Genomic DNA, 21,776 nt, shown 5'->3' on the forward strand with positions numbered 1-21,776 from the left:
TAAAGAAGCAACGCAATATCCATCTGGAGAGCTGTCGACTCAGGCATGTTTTTTCAATCAACCTGGGTTAAATAGAATATATTATATATGATATATGTGAGTGTATGAACACCACATCACCTTCAATTGCTATAAAATAATGTACTTTTAAAGTACTAAGTGACAGTGACTTCAAGTAAGCCAATTGTAAGCTGAATGTGTTAAAAATAATAATATTCATTTATTCATTCATTTTCTTTTTGGCTTAGTTCCTTTATTAATCTGGGGTCGCCACAGTGGAATGAACCGGCAACTTATCCAGCACGTTTTATGCAGCGAATGCTCTTCCAGCTGCAACCCATTAATGGAAAACACCAATGAACACTCAATCACACATTCACTATGGCCAATTTTCCTTACCCTATTAACCTATAACACGTCTTTGGACTTGTGGGGGTAACTGAAGCACCCGGAGGAAACCCAAGCAAAGAAAAAGCAAACTTCATACAGAAATGTCAACTGACCAAGCCAAAGCTTGAACCCGCGACCTTCTTGATGTGAGGCGATCTATTGATGTTTGCTTAAATAATGCAACCAGCTACACCAGCTCAGACAAAACAAATGATTTAACTGTAATTAGTATATTATATAGTATATTATAAGGATTCAATGGTTCCAAGATTTTATATGTCTCCTGATTATTTTGCTTTCTCATGCTCTGGTCCAGGGAAGCACCATATCTCTAAGCCTATTTTCTTCTTCCAAGACGTGTCATTTTTAAAAAGTGCCTTTTTTCTGGTCAATGTCAGCTGTATTTTCAGCTGAGTTTCTGTGTCTTAAATTCTTTGCTTTGGCTTTCAGTGAAGGAATAATGATAATTCTGACTTTAGGTTTTCATGACTATTAAGGTCACACAACAATAACAAAATGAATAATATTCAAACCTACTTGCATAACATTTTAAGAACATGCAGCAATATTTATGAAAAATATAAAATAGCTTATATATAGTATTTATATTATATAATATAGGTTTATATTATGTTCATTGTAATATTACATATAAAAACAACTTTCATTGACTAGATATGTTAATGAAAAAAAATCTCATTAGTCATTGTTTTACCTTGTAACTAGTACATAAATAAATTACTAGAATGTTGAAATGAAGAATATTAATATGTAAAAAAATTTTTAAAAGAAATTTAAAAATTTGATTAAGAACTAAATAAAACCAAATTAAAGGCAAAACTTCATTAACAAGAAGCTAAATGGCTGCACAGAATATTTTTCAGATGTCAAAAACCTTCGGTAAAGATTGACACGCTCTCTTTATTAAAAACATCTGACCATATCTTTACTTGATGTTCCACAATGTTCATAAATTAAGATCAAACTGTATCAAGTGTGCTTTTATTGACAAAAACTAGTTTCCAAAGTAGTTTGTGCTGATTTTTGGTATGATTTTGCCTGTTATTTGGCATTTTTGACATCAAATTAATGGTGCCTGGTTTCAAGCAGATTACGATTAGATCATGCCTGGACAGCTGAAAGTAAAAAAAAAAAAAACATTTAAAATCAAGATTAGTTGTGCTCTACTGCTTTGAAGGGAACATTGAGCAGAAACAATAGACTTATTAAGCCTGTAAACCTGCCAAAACACAAAACCTAAACAAATGTGTCAAGTTATATCCATGTGGGCTTTCTGAGAGTTTTCTAGGAAAATAGTTTTCTTTTTTTGAGAAAAGAATAGGGAAAGATTATCTTAACCAGTAGTTTATTTTAAAATGAAGTCTACACTGTAAAAAGATTACTGTAAAATTTACTGTAATTTACTAGTAATTGTGGCTGCAAAAAAGACTGTAAATTTACAAGCACATTGTAAATAAATCAATTGTGCTGTATTTTTTACAATACTATTGTAATCATTAATTCACAGAGCAATTGTAAATTTACAGTTTTACTGACAAACTAAATTGTCAGTACGTTACTGTGTACTTCACTGTAAATTGTGATAATTTACAGTGTGCTCAAAAACTTACAATCCCACCAAAATTGCCAGTAATTTATTGTAAATTTTACAGTATATTTTATAGTGTAAATGTAACCTTTAGCCAGAGTAAAGTCATTTCATGTCTAATATGAAACTGAAATATAAAAATAAAACAAAATGTAAAAACTAGCTAAAATGCATGATTTCTTTTGTGCAAAAGTCCAGTTCTACCATGATCTTCCCATCAACCTATTTTTCAATGCACTGGAATGGCATAAAATTGCTTAAAGAAAATGCAGAGATGTGCATACATTTAGAAAATGCAAAAAAAAAAAAAAAGACACATGCTCATTGAAAAAATGTGCCCAGGTGTACATTTTTGAAAACTGAGTAATATGTGCTTGCTTGTACAAATAGTATGGCTGCATTTTATGTGTAAAACGAACCCTCGGGGTGGTACAACTGACTGCTTACCTTGGTATGGACAGCTTTTCAGTGACTAGTAGCTTACAGAGAAGGACACTATACTTAAGAGGTGGAGCAGACCGAGGTCAGAGTCCGACAAAGGACGATTCCAGAAACCAAGAAAAGCGCAACACAAAAAAGCAGCATGAGGTCACAGAAGAAGTATGCGTCTGTGGTGGTTTTTCTCTTTTAGTTTGCTTTTGAAAACACCTTTGGCTGGGCTGAGGGAAGAGAGGGGGGGGGGGGGGGGGGGCAGTCGATATCATGCTGATATATTTTGCACAATGTTAATATGCACAGAAAGTTTTACAACAGCCTCTGGTGGATTAATGAGAAATGGCAAGTATTAGAAAAATTGCCCAGTAACATCCTGAGAAGCATAAAATTTGTATTCTGTTGGAAAATACAACCTGATCTTACAAGGACACGTAACTATTTTACGTTGTGTCTATTTAGTGATTAATTCAAACCAGTTCGTATGAATTCAGCCATTTGAAAATATATAATTAAAAAAAAAGAGGCGTGACACCCAACCCCACCTCTAAACCCAACCATCATTGGGGAATGAGTCAATCGAACTAAATTGTAAGTAATGATATTGTACAAATTTAAATGAATTAGCCACTAAATGAAAAAGGTACGATTTGCTCTGGTATCATGTTAAAAAAATGCACATAAACAACAATGCAAACACATTAAAGAGCCCATATTATGGGTTTTTGAAAATTCCCCTCCATGTAGTGTGTAACACAGCTCTAAGTGAAGTGAAGTATCCAGCTAAGGCTTAAATCTGTAAGAACGGTTGATTCATCTATAAAAGAGTCGACGCATAGTGCTTCAAACGAGTCGCCGTGATACCGATTCATTAGGTGTTTCGCCATGACGTACGAACGAAACCAAGTTATTCACGTGCACGCGCAAACCTGGGAGATTTCAAACCTGAGGCCCCTCCTCTGACGCAGAAACCCAGACACACACACACACAAACATGCCGGTCGATTGAAGTCACACTGCAGATGGATATTATATTGAGTCTCTACCCAAAGATGAAACGTCAGCATTATAACCAAGCAGTTGGAAACTACTGGAAACTTCTGGAAGCTACATGCTACAAAGAATACTTCATCTGAGTTTGTTAAAGGAAGGATCAGTAAAGAGTAACTTACTGATGGACGTCAGGATGGGTTTCTTCCTCCATTTCTCAAGTGTAAGTACGTGCGGTTAAAGTTGTTGCCTCGCTGACTCTAGCTTGCAAATGTATTTAGTTGTGATTTGTTACTTGTAACCGCGTGTACTGTATCAGGTTAACTGGCTATATTCTCTTATCGCGTGCAAATTCACGTTAAAAACGCGACGCGTGCTGCTTTGTTTATGGAGCTCCATGGTAGAGTCCTGCATTCCCGCAGCTGTCCCCGCGCCAGATTTCTGCAGCGCGGGAATAAATTTCCGAATAAATCGCAGGAGCGGTCGGTAACGGATTTAATTTGGGACGGGAGCGGGCTGTCTAGCAATATCACGGATATTGCTATGCCAATGAGAAAGAGAGAGTCTGCTTGGTGCTTGTGTGTGTGTGTTAGTGCGCACGCGCGCGTATGAGAGAGAGCGAGCGAGAGCGAGCTTTGTGTGCTTGGTGCTGTGTGTGTGTTTATACAGACATCTTGGCTGTCTGGACTGTATAGCTGGGTGATTTTTGGTTGTGTTCTCCCCCGCTCTAGCGGGATCGGGCGCCGCGGGCAGAAAACGGAGCGGGTTCTCAGGCCAAAACCTGGCGGGTGCGGGCGGAAGCGGGAGCGTTGTCGTCCGGAGGTGTGTGTGGCAGCTAAAATCCACGCCTACACTATCGAGCGTGTATGAACTGTGATTACTTTTTATATTGCTGATTAGCTATTGGCCATTTCACTCTCTGACTGATGGCAGTCGACCAATCGCGGCAGACTGTCATCGGTCCAATCAGCGCAGATTAGCTTCGCGCTAAGGAGGGGTTTGGGAACAAATGAATCACTGGACAATTCATACGGGAGTCGCTGGGATAATTAGGTAAAAATAAATGCAGATTATAAGACCATGAAAGTGTTTTTTGACCTTGCATGCATATTAGACTGTTGTTGGAGACCCTTACAACCAAGATATGACCCTATTTCATGTATAATATGGGCTCTTTAAACTAGTAAACTCCTACATAAATATCTAGAAAGTAAAGTCATGTTTTTCTTTTCAACAGATCATGAAATGGGTTCAATGGGACAGAATTAATGAACAAACTAGCTGACTGGCCACATTAAAATGAAATGTTTTGTTTGGTCATTGTAAAATCACTTAGCTAATGTTTGTCATCATAGTGGTTTAGTATTATTACCTCCCTACTTGAGAGATCCAAGGGAGCATCCAGTGTTCATTGCATTTTGTCTTCATCTTCTGAAGGGCAAGTAATTAATCATACAGTATAAGAAACAAAAGGTCTACAGTTGCCTCTCCTAAAGCATGGTTTATACTTCTGACCCACAACGCATGCAATGCGCTATGCCGTGCATTTCATACGTCTGTGCGCTGTTTGTGTTCTTCTGCAGTAACACGTCCAAAACGCTAGCTGGCAGTGTGGTGTTTATGTTTCTGTCAAGTTTTTTGCTGAGCACTACCTTAATGTACAAGTGGCTCAAACTTGCGAACGTGCAACAAATTTAATCATGAGGTAAACACAAAACAAAAGTGTCCATCTGGAGCTCCTTCACACAACTCGACACGTAAATACTCGCTCCATCCGGCTCGTGCGGCTCTCACCTCTGCCTACACTTGTCAGCGCTACCAAGCCGACCAATCACAGAGCTGCGCCAAAGCATATGCGTGCGCTTGACGCAGAAGTATAAATCAGTCTTAATGCAGAATATTCCATTTGACTTTTTGAAGTTTAGCTTCAGTTCATTTGGAAGTGACGATTTTTTTCTCTTCGACTCATTGGATGGAAACGGTGATTTATTCATAAATTTTTAATGCAATATTTTGCACATAAAACTAATTTACATCTTTGGATGATCACATTCTTAAGTGGACAAAATGCTGGGGGTATACATTATTACCCATAAATAATCTATTCTGACTTTACCAGACATTCTAATCCAGAAATTTATTTCTTGTTTAAGAAAATGTTTGAACTTTATCTCCCTCTTTCTCAGCAGTTGGGAACATTAGGATTATGCAGTAAGTGATGTACAGTTCCCCCTGTGGATCTCTGTGTGAGACAGAGGAAAACTTGTTAATTTCCTGCAGAAAGAATTTGCCAAGGCTTATACTGCAGGAAGAGCAGCTCCATTACTGTATGGAAGGGTGAAGTAAGATATATGATGGTTTCTTTAGAGGCTCTTTTTGCTGTAGATTGTGAGCTTTTCTTTTAATGCATTCTCACTGAAACCTACTGTATAAGCCAATTCTTTTGAGTAAACAGTGCAATCCATACCAATATATATTTGTGTTCATTTTCAGTCCTCCATTCTCCCAAACGCAGTCTTGTTCAGTTAATTTCTTTTTACTTTGGACACAGTCTTTGGTGATTTTTTTTCTTATTTTAACTTCTCTAAAAGACCATAAAAATTACTATGACAGAAACAGGAAATACGCTTAACGCTGGTCCATTTTCATATGAGCCTTGCCTGCTTGTCAAAAGATCGCAATATGTGGAAGATAAGTGGCTTGCAAAACCTAACAAAGCTAAAAAACAACACATGTGCATATTATTCCTCGCTTAGTCTGACTTTGTCCTTTGACTAAGGGTTTAGCTTCGGACATGATATTAGGGAGACGGTGCCCATATAGTTGTCTTTGCTGATTTATCATTAACGAGACAAAAAAATTTAAAGAAAACTTTTGGGAACACCTGTGATGCCTTGTAAAATCTACAAGCATGTGTCCCCAAGACTGCTGACACCTTTGTTACCCTAGGGGAAGCAATGTGGTTTCTATCTGGGACAGTAAAGCAGAGACAGGGGGTCACGTTTGTATAGTAACAGATGGAGACGAAAAGGCCAAAAAGGGGACACACATTCGTCAGGTTTTCTTCCATACACATGCAGGCCTGATTCATGTGGGTCGTACCAAAAGACACTTAAATGCTGAACACTGTTTTGCTGGAAGTCATTAAATGTGCAGATCAACAAATCAAAAGTACCGTCTTCTAAGTAGAAACAGAAATGTTAGAGCCAGGTCATATCATGTTAGCAATATCCTACTTTCAGAGTATACTGTATGTGAAGGATATGTGTCTGATTATGCATCAGTGAAGTATTGATTAAATATATTTACAGACTGCTACAGTTTATTTTTCATAGGCTTTACTAAAATAACAATGTTTGTAAGATGTACAGAGAGGAATTGTGTAAGGAAGGCATAAAGTGATCCAATTTGTGAAATATATTGAAAAATCACAAAGTCTGAAAGTCATTTTCATTTTACTGATCATTTCGATTCAGATTCACAAGCTTTGCTTCATTTCAGATTAAAATAAGCGATGTCCATAGCATTTCATAAAGAAAACTAATTTTTTTTGTGTAAAAGTGCATTGGATAATTTTTAGATTTTTCTGGTATGTTTTTTTTTTTTTTTTTTACAATTTTTTTTTACAATTTTTTACTATTTACAATAAGAGCCAAACTATGATGACTCATTACTTTAAATGTATATAATATAATATAATATAATATCATATAATATAATATAATATAATATAATATAATAATTTATACTATTTTTCCCCTTAAAATTTACAAGGGCCAAAATATGCTATTTATTTTCTTTAAAGTACAGTTGAAGACAAATTTATTAGCCCTCCTGCGGAGTGTCAGTTGTTTTGTTTTGTTTTGTTTTGTTTTAATATAAAGGGAACACACAGTGCATATAATGAAGTTGATTTCCAAACAAATTTTGAGAGGATAATATGCTTTTTATTGACCACAGCTGGTCCTGCATTAGCTATTTCATGATTCACTAATTTGATGTATCCAAAACACACATAAATAATCGGATTTCCTTAGCTTGAAGCGACCTACACTTATTCACACACATACTTACAGACAATTTATCCTACTGAATTCACCTATACCACATGAACCCATTTACTTGTGTGTGTGTGTGTGTGTGTGTGTGTGTGTGTGTGTGTGTGTGTGTGTRTATATATATATATATATATATATATATATATATATATATATATATATATATATATATAGCAGGGTGGAGTGAAAAGGCAGACACAAGTTGTTAGTGAACACACCCCCGAAGGGCTTTTATTTACAGTGCTGGTGCTCATGAATATGTGAGGTGTGCAGGTGTCTCCGTTGAACTTCCCTTGGTCCCAGTGCAGCAGTGCTTCAGGTTAGTTGTGAGTATTGTCTCTAAGTCCAGTTCGTGCTCCTGTGAAACGCCAATCAGAGAGCGAGAGGTAGAGAGACACACACAAATAACTGGGTTACAACTGGGTCATTTGTTAAATGAGAAACAGATTATTCACTTGCTATTATTTTAACTAACATTAAAGAGAGGATACTTTAAATGCTTTAATAATAATAAAACGTTCCACCAAAATATAAATTAATTCCACATCTTTGATCAATATAGTCTCAAAATACGTCACCTTTACTTTTGTGATTTATACAGTTTAGTGTTGCCAGTGGTAACCTTTAAGTGCGAAACAAAATCCCCACGTCTTTATCTATAATGAGGAGGTCAAGCCAACACAATGTCTCTTTTTCTCAAGTTCACTTGTAAGATCCTGTGATGGGACTGTAGTGACGTACAATTAGTAGTGGCCCACATATAATAAAATAGATTCTCCACCCGTTCACCCCTAGACCAGTGACAGAACATGCTGTTCTTGCCAAAATCAACAAATAAAATGAACACTGCACACTGTTGTGAAGGAAGCTTGGTGAAAAACCAAGTCTCTTGATTCATCTTCACAAACACACAGACACAATCAAAGTAGCACCCAAATACATTTTTACAAGCCTTTTCATATTCTAAAATAAGATATTTTGCTGTATTCATATTTACATCTTAAATATAATTAATATTAAAAAGGTGTGGAGTCTCCCAGAGGGAAAACATTCTATATATATGTAGTCTAAGTTAAGGGTTTTTTTTTCCCAAAAGACTCTTGGACATCAATCAATCAATCAATCAATCAATCAATCAATCAATCAATCAATCAATCAATCAATCAAATAAAGCTATGAGCTGTGCAGGTAAGCCTCGCTCTTAAATTGGTTGAAGACTGCAGAAATTTACAGAAAATATATTTGGACACACCTTTTGGTCACTAAAATGACAAAGCTGCAGACCTTCTAAGCAAGGCTGGAAATTATTACATACTGTAGTACAAAACAAAGAAATAAAAAAAATCGAATAATTTGTCACCTTTGAATTTTAAGGTTCTATCTGAAATTTTTGTCAAAATTAAGTTATTCAAAAATTCTTATTAAATGACAACTTATTTACATTATGGGATGTTTTTTCTAAGTTGTTAACATTGTAAGACTTTTTATAAAAAAAAAAAAAAAAAAAAAAAAAAAAAAAAAATATATATATATATATATATATATATATATATATATATATATATATATATATATATATATATATATATTACACACATACTGTTTGCTATGGAATGCCAACACAATATCATGGCAATTCATAACTTTTTGATTACGATTTGCTCATCCTAAAATGACGGTTGGGATTAGCGGTGGGATTAGGAGCCACGCCTCTTTTTTTAAAATCATACAATTCTATGAATTTGTACGAATTAGCCACTAAACTGACAAAATGTAAAATACTTACGTTTTTTTCATGAGATCAGGCTGGGAAAAACTTTAAACCTCATTATCTTAAAATCATTCAGAACTCAGATAGAACTGTTCGAGGTTACAGAAGGAAGTGCTATAAGTGGATTTGATCTTGGGAAAATCCACGTATGGGAGGATTCGGTTCAGAAGCCGCTTGTCTGAAAGAGTATTGAACGGGCCAATGAATGCAATGAATTGGCAGCGTAAGCTTGCACAGGTGTGCTTCATTGCCAATTTTCCCAGCATATAAGCACACCTAGATCGAGCAAACGCCATCCTTTTAAGCTGAAGAACAGCTAAGGGACAGTCATTATGGCGACGGAGTATAGCACTTCCCTTCCCCTTCTTGGGGAACGAAGGGTTACTTCTGTAACCTCGAACGTTCCCTTTCGGTTGGGGAACTTCAGTGCTATAAGTGGATTTGATCTTGGGAAAATCCATATTAGGAGAACTATGGAAAATGCCATAATGACTGCACCTTACCAACGCCCCCGATGAGGGGATAGTCAAGCAAGCGTGACACACCCACATCATGGGAGGCGCGTGTCCCTCCAACGTGTCCCTGGCCCTAATTTATCCCACTTCAACAGAAGTTTTACGGATTTAGATATATTTTTTAGGAAGTCTGAGCGTCTAGATCACAGGTGTCAAACTCAGTTCCAAAAGGGCCGCAGCTCTGCACAGTTTAGTTCCAACCATAATTAAACACACCTGATCAAACTAATTGAGTCTTTCAGACTTGTTTGAAACCTACAGGTAAGTGTGTTGGAGCTAGGGTTGGAACTAAACTGTGCAGGGCTTCGACCCTCCAGGGATTGAGTTTGACACCCCTGGTCTAGATAATTCTAGGAAAATACGACAGTACGTTGGGAAGCGTGCAATCCCGATAGGGAGGACGCTGCAAAGGCCATCCGCTACCCAAAGGGGGAGAAAGAAGGGGGAGTGCGCATAGAAAAAGTGGTTAGCGGAGAGGGAAGACACGGGTCCACCCAGGGGGGGACTTAACTGTGGCGGAATAAGCATATGGGATCGCCTAACAACGTAGTGGGCCAGCAAGTGACTCCTCCACTGAGTCAGTGCTGGGGCCACAGTGGAACAGATAAAAAGGCGCACGTATCTCCGTGTTAGGGAGAATGGCACAGCAAGCGAGTTTCAACACCCTACCGAGTTGTTTCCTTAATCACCAAAGGGTTATCTAATACCCTTGAGGAAACCGACTCCACTCGCAGATTGTAAAACCTTGCAAATGTGTTGGGTGTCGCCCAGCCCGCAGCTCTACAAATGTCTGTTAGAGAGGCGCCGCGTGCACGTGCCCAAGAGGATGCAACGCTCCGAGTGGAGTGTGCACGCACTCCCGGGGGACACGGCTCACCTCTGCTCAAATTAGCGAGTGAAATGGCATCCACAATCTGGTGGGATAATCTTTGTTTCGATAAGGCCCTTCCCTGCTGCCGACCGCCATAACAGACAAAGAGCTGCTCAGATGATCTAAATTTCTGAGTATGGTCTATGTAAATGCGCAGGGCGCGAACTGGACAAAGTTTGGAAAGGGCTGGGTCTGCCTGTTCCGGGGGCAGCGCTTGCAGGTTCACTACCTGATCTCTAAAGGGGTTGGTAGAAACCTTGGGCACATAACCCGGACGGGGTCACAGGATAACGCGAGAGTAGTCCGGCCCGAATTCCAGGCATGTGTCACTGACCGAAAATGCCTCCAGGTCCCTGACCCTCTTGATGGAGGCCAACGCGACAAGCAGAGCTGTCTTTAGGGACAGAAATCTTAGAGATACTGAATCTAGTGGCTCAAAGGGATCTGCGCGTAAGCTCGTGAGGAAGAGGGTGAGATCCCAAGAGGGCATGAGAGGGGGGCGGAATGGATTAATTCGCCTAGCACCTCTGAGGAACCGGATGATGAGGTTGTGCTTTCCCACGGTGCCGCCAGCTACCGCGTTATGATAAGCGGAGATGGCTGCCACCTAAACCTTGAGAGTGGAGGGCGACAGCCTGCTGTCCAGCTTCTTTTGGAGAAAAGAGAGCACAACACTGATCTGGCAATTTCTGGGGTCTTCTCTGCGAGAGACGCACCATTTAGTGAATAGACTTCACTTCAGGGCATAGGCGCGCCTCGTGGAGGGGGCTCTAGTCTGAGTGATGGTATTAACCACCGCACTCAGTAGGTTACCTAAGTCTTCCTCGTGTCTAGGGACCACGCGTGGAGGTTCCAAAGATCAGGGCGAGGATGTGCAGATGGCGGGCAAGCTGAGACATGCGGTGAGAGCGCATACCCCCCATGCGGTTTATATATGCCGCCGCTGCCGTATTGTCCGTCCTAACCAGCACGTTTTGCCGCTCCAGCACTGGTAAAAAGTGGTGGAGAGCGAGGAACACTGCCAACAGCTCTAGACGATTGATATGCCAATGCAACTGGGCACCCTTCCACAGGCCCGCAGCTGCATGCCCGCGACACACAGCCCCCCAACCCGTGTTGGAAGCATTTGTTGAAACAACAACATGGCTGGACGCCTGTCCTAGAGGCACACCGGCCTGTAGGAACGAGGGGTTGTTCCAAGGGCTGAGGGCGCGGCAACACAGCGCAGTAACAGAGACTCAGTGTGTGCCTACGTGCCATGCGCATCTTGGGACTCGATTGTGAAGCCAGTGCTGGAGTGGTCTCATATGGAGCAATCCGAGCGGCGTAACGGCGGGTGCGGACGCCATATGCTCCAGGACCCTCTGAAAGAACTTCAGTGGGACCACTAGTTTGCTCTCTCAGACAGCCCAGCAACAGGCGAGCGCGTTCCTCGGAGAGGTGCGCTACCATGGTGACCGAGTCCAGCTCCATCCCAAGAAAAGAGATCCTCTGCACTGGGGCGAGTTTGCTCTTTTCTCGGTTGACCTGAAGCCCCAATAGGCGGAGATGCTGAAGCACCTTGTCTCTGTGCATAATCAATTGCTCCCACGAGTGGGCTAAAATCAGCCAGTCGTCAAGATAATTGAGTATGCGGATGCCCACGAGCCGAAGGGGCACTAAGGCACCCTCCGCGAGTTTGGTGAAGACCCGTGGAGACAGAGAGAGCCCGAAGGGGAGGACCTTGTATTGCCACGCTCGACCTTCGAACGCAAACCGCAGAAATTGGCAGTGGCGTGGAAGAATGGAGACATGGAAGTACGCGTCCTTCAGGTCATTGGAGAATGCGCTTCTGCGTGAGCATTCTGAATGGCAGCTTGTGCAGACAGCGGTTCAAAACGTGCAGATCTAGGATTGGTCGTGACCCACCGCTCTTTTTGGGTACGATGAAGTATGGGCTGTAAAACCCACTCTCCATCTCGGCTGGAAAAACTGGCTCGATTGCACCCTTCAGGAGGGCAGCAATCTCCTCTCGCAAGACAGGGGCGGACAGGGGGTTGACCCTGGAGAAATACACGCCCGTGAACTTGGGGGGCCGCTTCGCAAACTAAATCGCGTAACCGAGTCTGATTGTGCTGGCCCGCGCTAACCAGGCAAGCAGAGTGGGTGGGTACAACCCACTGGGTGGAGTGGGTGTGCTGATCCGGGAAGCGCGAGGGTCCTGCGGAAGAGCTGGAGGAGATTCGCGATTCGCTCTGGCTCCGCACCCTGACTCCGCACCCTGACTCCGGAGAGGGGGCTGAAGGGCTAAGGGAAAGGAGACCGTCCCCCCAGCGCTCGTGAGCCACTGGCGAAGCACGTAGAACCTGCGAGCCGGAAGGCAGCGCGTCCCGGACTGGCAGAGTTCGTGCTTTCACATCCGGGGAAGGGGAAAAGTGCTCTTTCATTGATGTTTTCTGGCACTGAAAAGTACCTTTGGAATCGGGGCAAGTTTCCTCTTCTCCGGATGGCCTGTCTCAGGGACGCTTCGCAGTCCGTTTGCCGGACTTAACGGCACCCTGGGCAAGGGGGGCTGCCTGCTTTCGAGGTGTCCTCGCGGAGGAGCAGCGGAGGTGGATAGCTCGGCGGGCGGAGCAGGCTTACGGCCACACCGATAGATGACATTGCCCATCGCATCTGACTGCTCTTTCACTGCCTTGAATTCCTGGATGAATTCACAGACGGTGTCGCCGAACAGGCCAGCCTGGGATATGGGCGAGTCAAGAAAGCGAACTTTGTCAACATCGCGCATATCGGCCAGGTTTAGCCAGAGGTGGCGTTCCTGAACCACAAGTGTGGACATTGTCCTCCCCAGCGCACACGCTGCGGACTTAGTAGTCCGAAGAGCATAGTCGGTCGCGGTGCGCAGCTCATGTAATAAGCCTGGGTTAGACCAGCCCTCGAGCAGCTCGGCCAGTACCTGCGCTTGGTAGCGCTGGTAGGTGGGCATCGCGTGCAAAGCAGAAGCAGCCTGGCCCGCAGCCTTATAAGCTCTGGCTCTGAGGGAGGCAGACAACCTACAGGCTTTGGACGGGAGACAGGGCGGACCCCGCCACGTAGGGGCGCCACGCGGACAAAGATTGACCGCGATAGCACGCTCCACTGACGGGATCGCCTCATACCCCCTGGCAGCTCCACCGTCAAGGGCGGTGAGGGCGGAGGGACACCCAGCACGGGCAGAGAAAGGTGCCCTCCAAGACTACTGTGCGCTTCCGGCAAGAAGGGGATGAGAGGCTTCGAAGGCTTAGCCTTCTGGTCCTCCACGTAGCACCCATCCAGTTGGTCCGGCCGCGGAGCAGCCCCGGAAAGCACGCCTAACATGTCCGCTTTAGGGTCCATTTTGACGGCGCTCACCTACCCGGAGGGGGCGAGCGGGTCAGGATCTTCGTCGGACAGTGAAAGCCCACCCTCCGATGCCGCAGAGGACATCTGATCTCCGGTGTCAGCGAGCGTGAGAGCTACCATCTGGTTAGACGGATCACTCCCACTGCCCGAAGCTTGGATGGAGCGCTTTGAGGAACGAGAGGTCCGCGAGCCCTTGGGCGGCGGATTATCTCCTGCTGGAACCCTCAGATCTGCCCGAGCGCCCGCTACAGAGCAGGAGGCAACTGGGGTGACTCGCTCTCTTACAAAAGTTAGCCGCGATCTTAGCTGTGCAACGGTCATGGCATCGCAATGACAACATGAACCGCGTTCAATACTCTTTCAGACAAGCGGCTTCTGAACTGAATCCTCCCATACGTGGATTTTCCCAAGATCAAATCCACTTATAGCACTGAAGTTCCCCAACTGAAGGGGAACTTAAAATTCCAAGGTGACAAATTGTTACTTATTAAATCTTTACATTATTTTTATGCATTCTCACATAATTATTATTTGAACCTTGTTATCTATTTTTATTGGGTGAACGGTCCCTTTAAGTGACCTTTTATTTCAGTTAAATTTTATCCGTAAGTGTAGTTTTTCTATAAATATACTTTTAAGATTTAAAGTGCACTGCAAATACGATTAAGTTAACTTTTTTATTAGCAAGGTGGACTCATCATTATTCTTGTTAATACTTCAGTGTAGAGTCATGTGTGGTCTAAAAAATGTCTTTCATTCTCTCTCTCGAAGCTTGGGGAATATAAGAAATGAAAATCTGTTAGCTGGTAGTTTGGCTCTTTGAGATATCCTGCAGATGAAAAATTTCCCTCCTTATAGAAACCTCCAGCTGCTTTTCAAACAATACCCTATTGTGAGAAGCAGCCAGGTTAACTTGTGTAAAATACAGCCAGAATATTGAAGACAATTTGTCTCTGCATGGTGCAAGCGAATAAGGTATTTAAGAGCTAAATTCAGCTGTCTGACAGAAGGCTTAAAGCTGACATCGTTCTGTATATTACAGGTCGAGAGTGAGATTTTCTCATAGCCAAAAGTTAGTTGATTCAACTCCATATGGACCACAGAAAAGAAAGCAGCACCAGTGCTTTAAGCATGGGTTGACGTAAAGAAAAACAATGTTGACTTTGGATCTTCACATTGGAAATAAATCCTTAATCTTTATATTTTGGAAGAGTCCTAACATAGGATCTGGCTCAGGATCATTTTGGACTGATGTCATGTCCTTTTGTCCACGTGAGTTATTACTCAAACGCTAAACTCTTTATCACATGCCAAAGTAATGATATAGCCAACTAATGTAAACCTGACCACTTTCACATACTGACTCAGTTCTGAGTATGCATGTTCTGGGAAGCGTAGTTTGTGCAACAAGCATATATAAATGAGGTAATGCTTAAATAAGTAGCAGTTTAGAGGGTTTACAGGATTTGATAGCCATTTAAAAAAGCTCTGCTTTAAGCCCTGCATTTTATCCAGTCTGACAAAACCAACAGGATATAATATAAACAGTTTATGTTGTAAAGTAAATGCGTACCCTAAGGGTTTTGTTGGTTCCACATTGTTGGTTTAAAAGTGCTTGTGGATGAACTGCACCTGTGTTTTTTTTAATGGAGACCAGTTAGTAAGAGCTGTGTGGGTAAACCTCACAGACCTCCTCCGACTTGCCCGATCTCAAGAGTAAAACTTCATCATTGTTAGAGTGAAAAAAACAAAAAAGGGTATGTTAACATGCAAAGATGCTGAATAGAATTATGCACAAAACCAGATTTTCTCTAAAAAACATTTGTAAATAAAGCATTGTTTCCTTCCAACGAGTCAAAGAGATTGATATAATAATTTTTTGATAAATATAAAAAAAAATAATAATAATTTGCTGCAGTAAGAGATGCCACTGTGGAGTTTTTTATAATACATTACACAAAATTAAACTGAGTCTGCTCTTTGGGTCCACACAGGGCTTCATTTGTGCCGGAACAAGCCGGATCCGGCACATCTAAAATCTGATTCGACACTCATGGGTGTGAACAGGGGATATCAGGTGTGAGAGGATGCTGGCACAACCCAGCTGCCGCTTCTCTGCTAGATTACGCAGACTATGCAGGTCACAAGAACCGATCGCTTACCTTTTATCCCAATTGTTGTTTTGATTTTAACTCTTGATCGGAGCTGGAACTTTACTGCCTTTGCCACCAGGTTTTCTTTTCGCTTCACCTAGCATTATTTTTTTTTTCTGGAAGGCGGCTATGCTCCTTTTTATTTCTTTTATCCTGAGTTTTATTGGAGCACTCATCACAACCTTCGTTGCTCACCGGAATTTTAATATGAACCAATTTCGAACAAAACTTTGAACACAACTTTTAACAAACTTCGATTCCTGATACTAATGTGCTGTGCACTCCAAGCTCGCTATGACTTATACGTCACCCAAGATACACCCACAGTGTCATGATCACCAGCCAGCTAACCACAAGTGTTCGCTAGTAAACATTCACTTTCACACAAACCACAAATCCGTCATGTTATGGACTACAGATCCTAATCATGCAATACACATAAAACTTGTTCCTGATCTTGACTGATTGCAAACACACAGCTGATTGTGCTCAAGTACTGATTAAACACACACATATATATATATATATATATATATATATATATATATATATATATATATATATATATATATATATATATATATATATGGCTCACTTTGAGACACTCATTGCTGAGTCTTGTTATCTGTTTAAGTGACATTACAATGCGTTTTCCTTGCCTTGCCTTCCGTGTTTTGAACCTTTCTTTTGTTTTGTTTAATTATTTCTGTATGCTGCCTGCCTATTGACCATTTGCCTACTATTTCAACTACGACTCGAGATTGCACTCATGAATCTGTTTGCTCCTTTGTTGATCATTGCTTGCCAGACCATCCTGTTAATAAAACCCTGCATTTGGATGCTCACCTTTATTGTCAGTGTCATATTCCTGGTTACAGAAGACTCAGCCATAACATGGATCCAGCATGGATTTTGACCGCTGGCAAAGGGGCTTGCTTTGAAGCCAGTAACACTGTTATGATGGCATCACCTATACTCCTGTCCCCTGTTCACCAGCCTAGACCACAGCCAGTATACAAGATGGCTGCCTCCTGTCCTCCAGTTTGCAAAATGGCCGCCTCCAGTCCTCCAGCTCACAAGATGGCCACCTCCAGTCCTCCAGCTCACAAAATGGCCACAACCAGCCCTCCAGCTCAAAAAGGAGTTCAGCCTTTTGGCTGTCTACATATATAATCCAGATTCCTGTGGTCTGTCTATACCACAAAAGGTTCACCTGCCCCCTTCAGTCAATGACACCATTCCCCCTAAACCCAATCACACTGTCAACAGTTCCCTGTTACTGATTTCATAGTTCCGCGCTGCAGGAGACAGATGGTAAGAATAGTAAGCAATAGGGTGCAACTTATTGTCTTGAGGGCATATCAGAGAAAGAATTACTCCAACACCCACCTATGATGTATCAACCCTCACCACAAATTGTCATGCTGGATCAGGTAAAACAAGGACTGGGGCAGGTGTAAATCGAGACTTTATTTTTTAAATGTTGCTTGAGCAGCTATAGACCAGCAAAACTGGGATTTGGCAGAGGTTAATACTGTCAGAGGGACCACTACCTGGCTGTAATTGCAAATGAAATGCATATAGAAATTCGCAAAGAACAAGAACTGTTTTAGAGCCTTGCATGAGCCAGGATCCGGCCAGTCGGAGATAGCTCTTACCTTTTCCAGGTCCATTCGAACATAAGAACATAACTGATTGGGCATGGAAAAGGCATTTCTCTGCTTTGACTAATAACTAAATCTCCAGCAGCTTCTGCAACACTCGTCTGATGTGCTGAATGTGCATCTGGAGAAAGGGAGAAAAGATGAGAATATCATCCAGGTACACAAAATCAAATTTGTTTATCATGTCTCTCAGCACATCTTTGATGAGTGATGGAAGACATTGCACAGCCCGAAGAGAAGAACCTGATATTCAAAATGCCCATTGAGTGTGTTAAAGTCTGTCTACCTCTTATTGCCCATTGATCTGGACCAAATGGTACGCATTGAGCAGGTCCAATTTTGTGAAAACCCTCGATCTCTGCAGGTTCTCGAAGGCTGTTGGCATCAGAGGAAGGGAGTGCCTGTTTTTAATGGTTATGTCATTAAGCCCTCGATAATCAATGCTAGGATGCATAGAGCCGTCTTTTTCACAAAGAAGACCCTGCTGCGGCCGGAGATGGGGAGGAACGGATGATGCCGGCTGCCAGAGAATCTGACAAACGCATCTCCATGGTTTGTTGGTTCTAAAGCTGACAAAGAGAAGAGCTGCCCTCAAGGAGAAGAAGTACTAGGCAGGAGGTTAACAGCACAACCATACGACCAGAGGGAATAAAAAGAGATGCAGCTTGAAAAATCCATTCGCAGCACAGTGATGTGGGAGATGACAGCTAGGTCACGGCCATCCAGTGCAGACAGACACAGGATCCAGTAGAGACTAAATGGGAACCCCCTTAAGATGTGCCAATGTCGTATCCATAAAGTTACCCTCAGCACCAGAATCTAAAATTGCAGAGCATGAATGGAAGAAATTCTTGATGGAAACCATGACAAGCAGCATTCTGCGACAGCGCTGGCTTTTACTGGACACAGTGAAACAACTTAACCCTCCCCGCCACAGTAGAGACACAGCCCTTTAGACAGTTGCTGTTGCTTCTCCTCCACAGTGAGGTGAAGTCTGCCCACCTGCATGGGTGCAGGCTCAGTTGGACCAGCGGAAGGTCCAGCAATTAGAACCAGAGTGGAAAAGGGTGACATAGAGGTGTGCTCCACACATTAATTCTAGTTATAGACAATTGTGGGAGTTAGCCCTATTAAGCAAGATTTGACTGGATGCTCAGTTTTGTGATTAAAAACTGGGTAGCCCTTCTAACCCTAACAAAGCAAGCCAATAGTTGACAGTAGCAAAGAAGATCCAACCAGCAGAAGGTAACTCAGCAGATTCTGGTCATGAGCCCATTAAACATGTTGTCTGAAGTCAAGACAATGATACAGCCAAATGGCCAGGGAGACCAATTCATCAAAAGCTCTGGGGTATCACAGGCGTACATTTCATCTTTGAATTATGTCTGTCAAACCATCCAAGAATTGTTCTGCCAATGCCACTTTATTCCACTAACTGTTTGCTGCGAGCGGTCAGAATGTAATGGCATACTCTGCCAATGATTGTCTACCCTGTAGGAGGGTTGCCAGTAGTTGGGATGCTTCCTTTCCAAACACAGACCTATCAGATGTCTTGATTATCTCCTTCTTGAAACAATAGAAATCAAGACAACACACATTCTCAGCTTCCTAGACTGTTCCCCTTAGTCCTATACCCAACCAGCAAGGAGAGAAATAACGAAAGCATCTTTAGTTCTCTCTGAAGCATAGGTCTGAGGTTAAAAAGAAAAGACTACTTCACATTGGGTGAGGAAAGTTCGACAGTTAGATGGCTCACCTGAGTAGATTGGTGGGTTGTTAATCCAAGGCACCAGTTGAGGAAGGCAAGTAGTTGTAGATGGCTCTCACTGCAGGAACTGGAGCCTATGGAGCTGCTCAGGCAGCTTAGTTACTCGGGAGACCAAACCATTCACTGTACAGTGTGTTGAAGCCAGTTCCTCCTCATAGCAGCCTAGCATGGCACTTTGAAACTAGCATGGCATTTTGAAAATCAGGAATGGGCTAAATGCCAATCAAAATAAAGCAAGTCTTTGGTCCAGACCAGGTAATACAAAATAAGGGCAACAGCAAGGCAGAGGGTCGATTCTCCAGCAGGACAGGCCAAATCCAGGGTGGCTCCAGAGAACTGGACAGAATACACCGACATATATTATATTTAGATTATTTATATTAAAAATGATGTTAAATAGTTATGTTTCCTCATGAGATGAGTCTGTATATTTAACTGATTTTATGGTGTCATATCTGGTGCAGACCAAATTGTTTGTCAGTGGAATATTGTCGCATTGTGTGTTGTTAGGACATAGTGTTAGACGAGTGCTATGCCAAAGGCCCTTTGATATAGCTTAACAAATTCAGGTTTGCAAACTCAAACCAGTTTAATCAGGCTTTTTTGGTATAATATATATTTATCTTTCTGTGTCAACCCACATTTTGTTCCTGAGTTCATGGAAAGCATGTATATCCTGTTGGTATACTCAGTTTCCATACCAGAAAAACTGGTTCCCATTTTGCATTGAGTGGGGCAATAAAAACCAGAGGGGGGAAAGGGTGACATAGTGGTGCGTTCCACACATTAGCTCTAGTTAAAGGCATTGTGGGAGTTAGCCCTATTAAGCAGGATTTGACTGCTGTTCAGTTTTGTGATTAAAATCTGGGTAGCCCTACTAACCACAACATTGCAAGCCAATAGTTGACAGTGGCAAAGACTTCTATATCCACCAGGTCACCAAGTTAGATAAAGTTGGATAAAAACTAAAGAAAAAAATGTTAGGAAAAATTAGTCTCTTATCCGGGGACCAGTTCTCATCTGCACATGTGAATGAAGAATGTTTATAATATTTTCAGGCAAACAGTCACCAGAAACTAAGTAAGTACTCAGGACAGTATGATTTATATTCTAAAAGGTAAGCAAACGCTGCTTTGTATACTTTCTAATACAGACAGTTGATTCCCCACACAAGTAAATACACACACTTAGTTTATGTTGTGTTCAAAAAAAGCTTTTGGCCCAGAACTGAAAACGCAAGGTGACTACAATTGTTTTTCATCAGTACTTTGACATCACTTTTGTGTGTCTTACTCTTTTTCTTCTGCAGGGTTGATTGTTCCTTTCCATTTTCAGCGTAGCTCAACAAGGCTGAAGTGTGAGGGACGTCACAGATATTACCGTCAGTCCAATACACAGGTTTCTTAGGTGACTTCTTAGGTGGTCACATTGTCAACGCATCTTACAGCAGTCTTAATGGCTTCCTGACAGCCCATGTATGGGTGTGTTTAATTTCAACTTCAGAAGATCTCGTAGAGGGCCAGCAGTTGCTATCTTGTCACTCTTCATCCTATCACAGAAGCAACTGATTTAGCAGAGCGAAGCAAATGCAATCCATCTTCACAGTCTTTATATTTACATTGTTCAACATCTGGATCAACTCTCTCACTTTTTTAGGCAAATCAGTTCCACTCTCCTCAGAGAATGATATGCATATACTTTAAACAGGCGAAAATGTTTCTTTTTTGTTAAATAACAACTGTGATCAAAAAGAAACAGGCCTTATCTACAATGAGACATCTGAAAAAAATATCCTCTCTTTTTTACATTTTTTACAACTTCAGTCAGGTTTTCATAAAGCTGTGGATCTGTCTTCCAGTGTATTCGCATACTGGCTGGGTAGGGTGTCTGAAATTGGATTTTGTTCTCCTAGAGGACTTTTTACTTCTTTATATTCTTTATTTTCAGTTTTGTATTAATATTAAAGGGGAAATTGTGTGCAATGAAAATCGGCTTGCCATCATATTGCGGTTATTTTGCCCTGGCAGCAGAAATTAACGTGACAATGTGCGTTGGTCCACTCATGTCAACTTCATGTCTGGCGTACGTGCATTTCTTGTGTGTGTTAGTTTTATTTCCTTTGGTGACTCCTAGAGGCAATTGTGTTAAATTGCACACTACAATGTATCTTTGAGCCGTGCAATGGCAGCTGT

The 21,776-nt window shown here is 41.9% G+C and overlaps 1 non-coding gene across 1 annotated transcript; it reads left to right on the forward strand.

Annotated features, from left to right (window-relative positions):
• The first annotated feature begins 19,775 nt into the window (after window positions 1–19,775).
• Window positions 19,776–19,854, forward strand: mir461 (microRNA 461). Its single transcript, NR_030146.1, has one exon. It is a non-coding gene; the product is annotated as a microRNA 461 (primary transcript).
• Window positions 19,855–21,776: the final 1,922 nt, after the last annotated feature.

This window comes from Danio rerio, chromosome 16, assembly GCF_049306965.1.
Source record: "Danio rerio strain Tuebingen ecotype United States chromosome 16, GRCz12tu, whole genome shotgun sequence".
In the NCBI taxonomy this organism is placed as follows: Eukaryota; Metazoa; Chordata; class Actinopteri; order Cypriniformes; family Danionidae; genus Danio; species Danio rerio.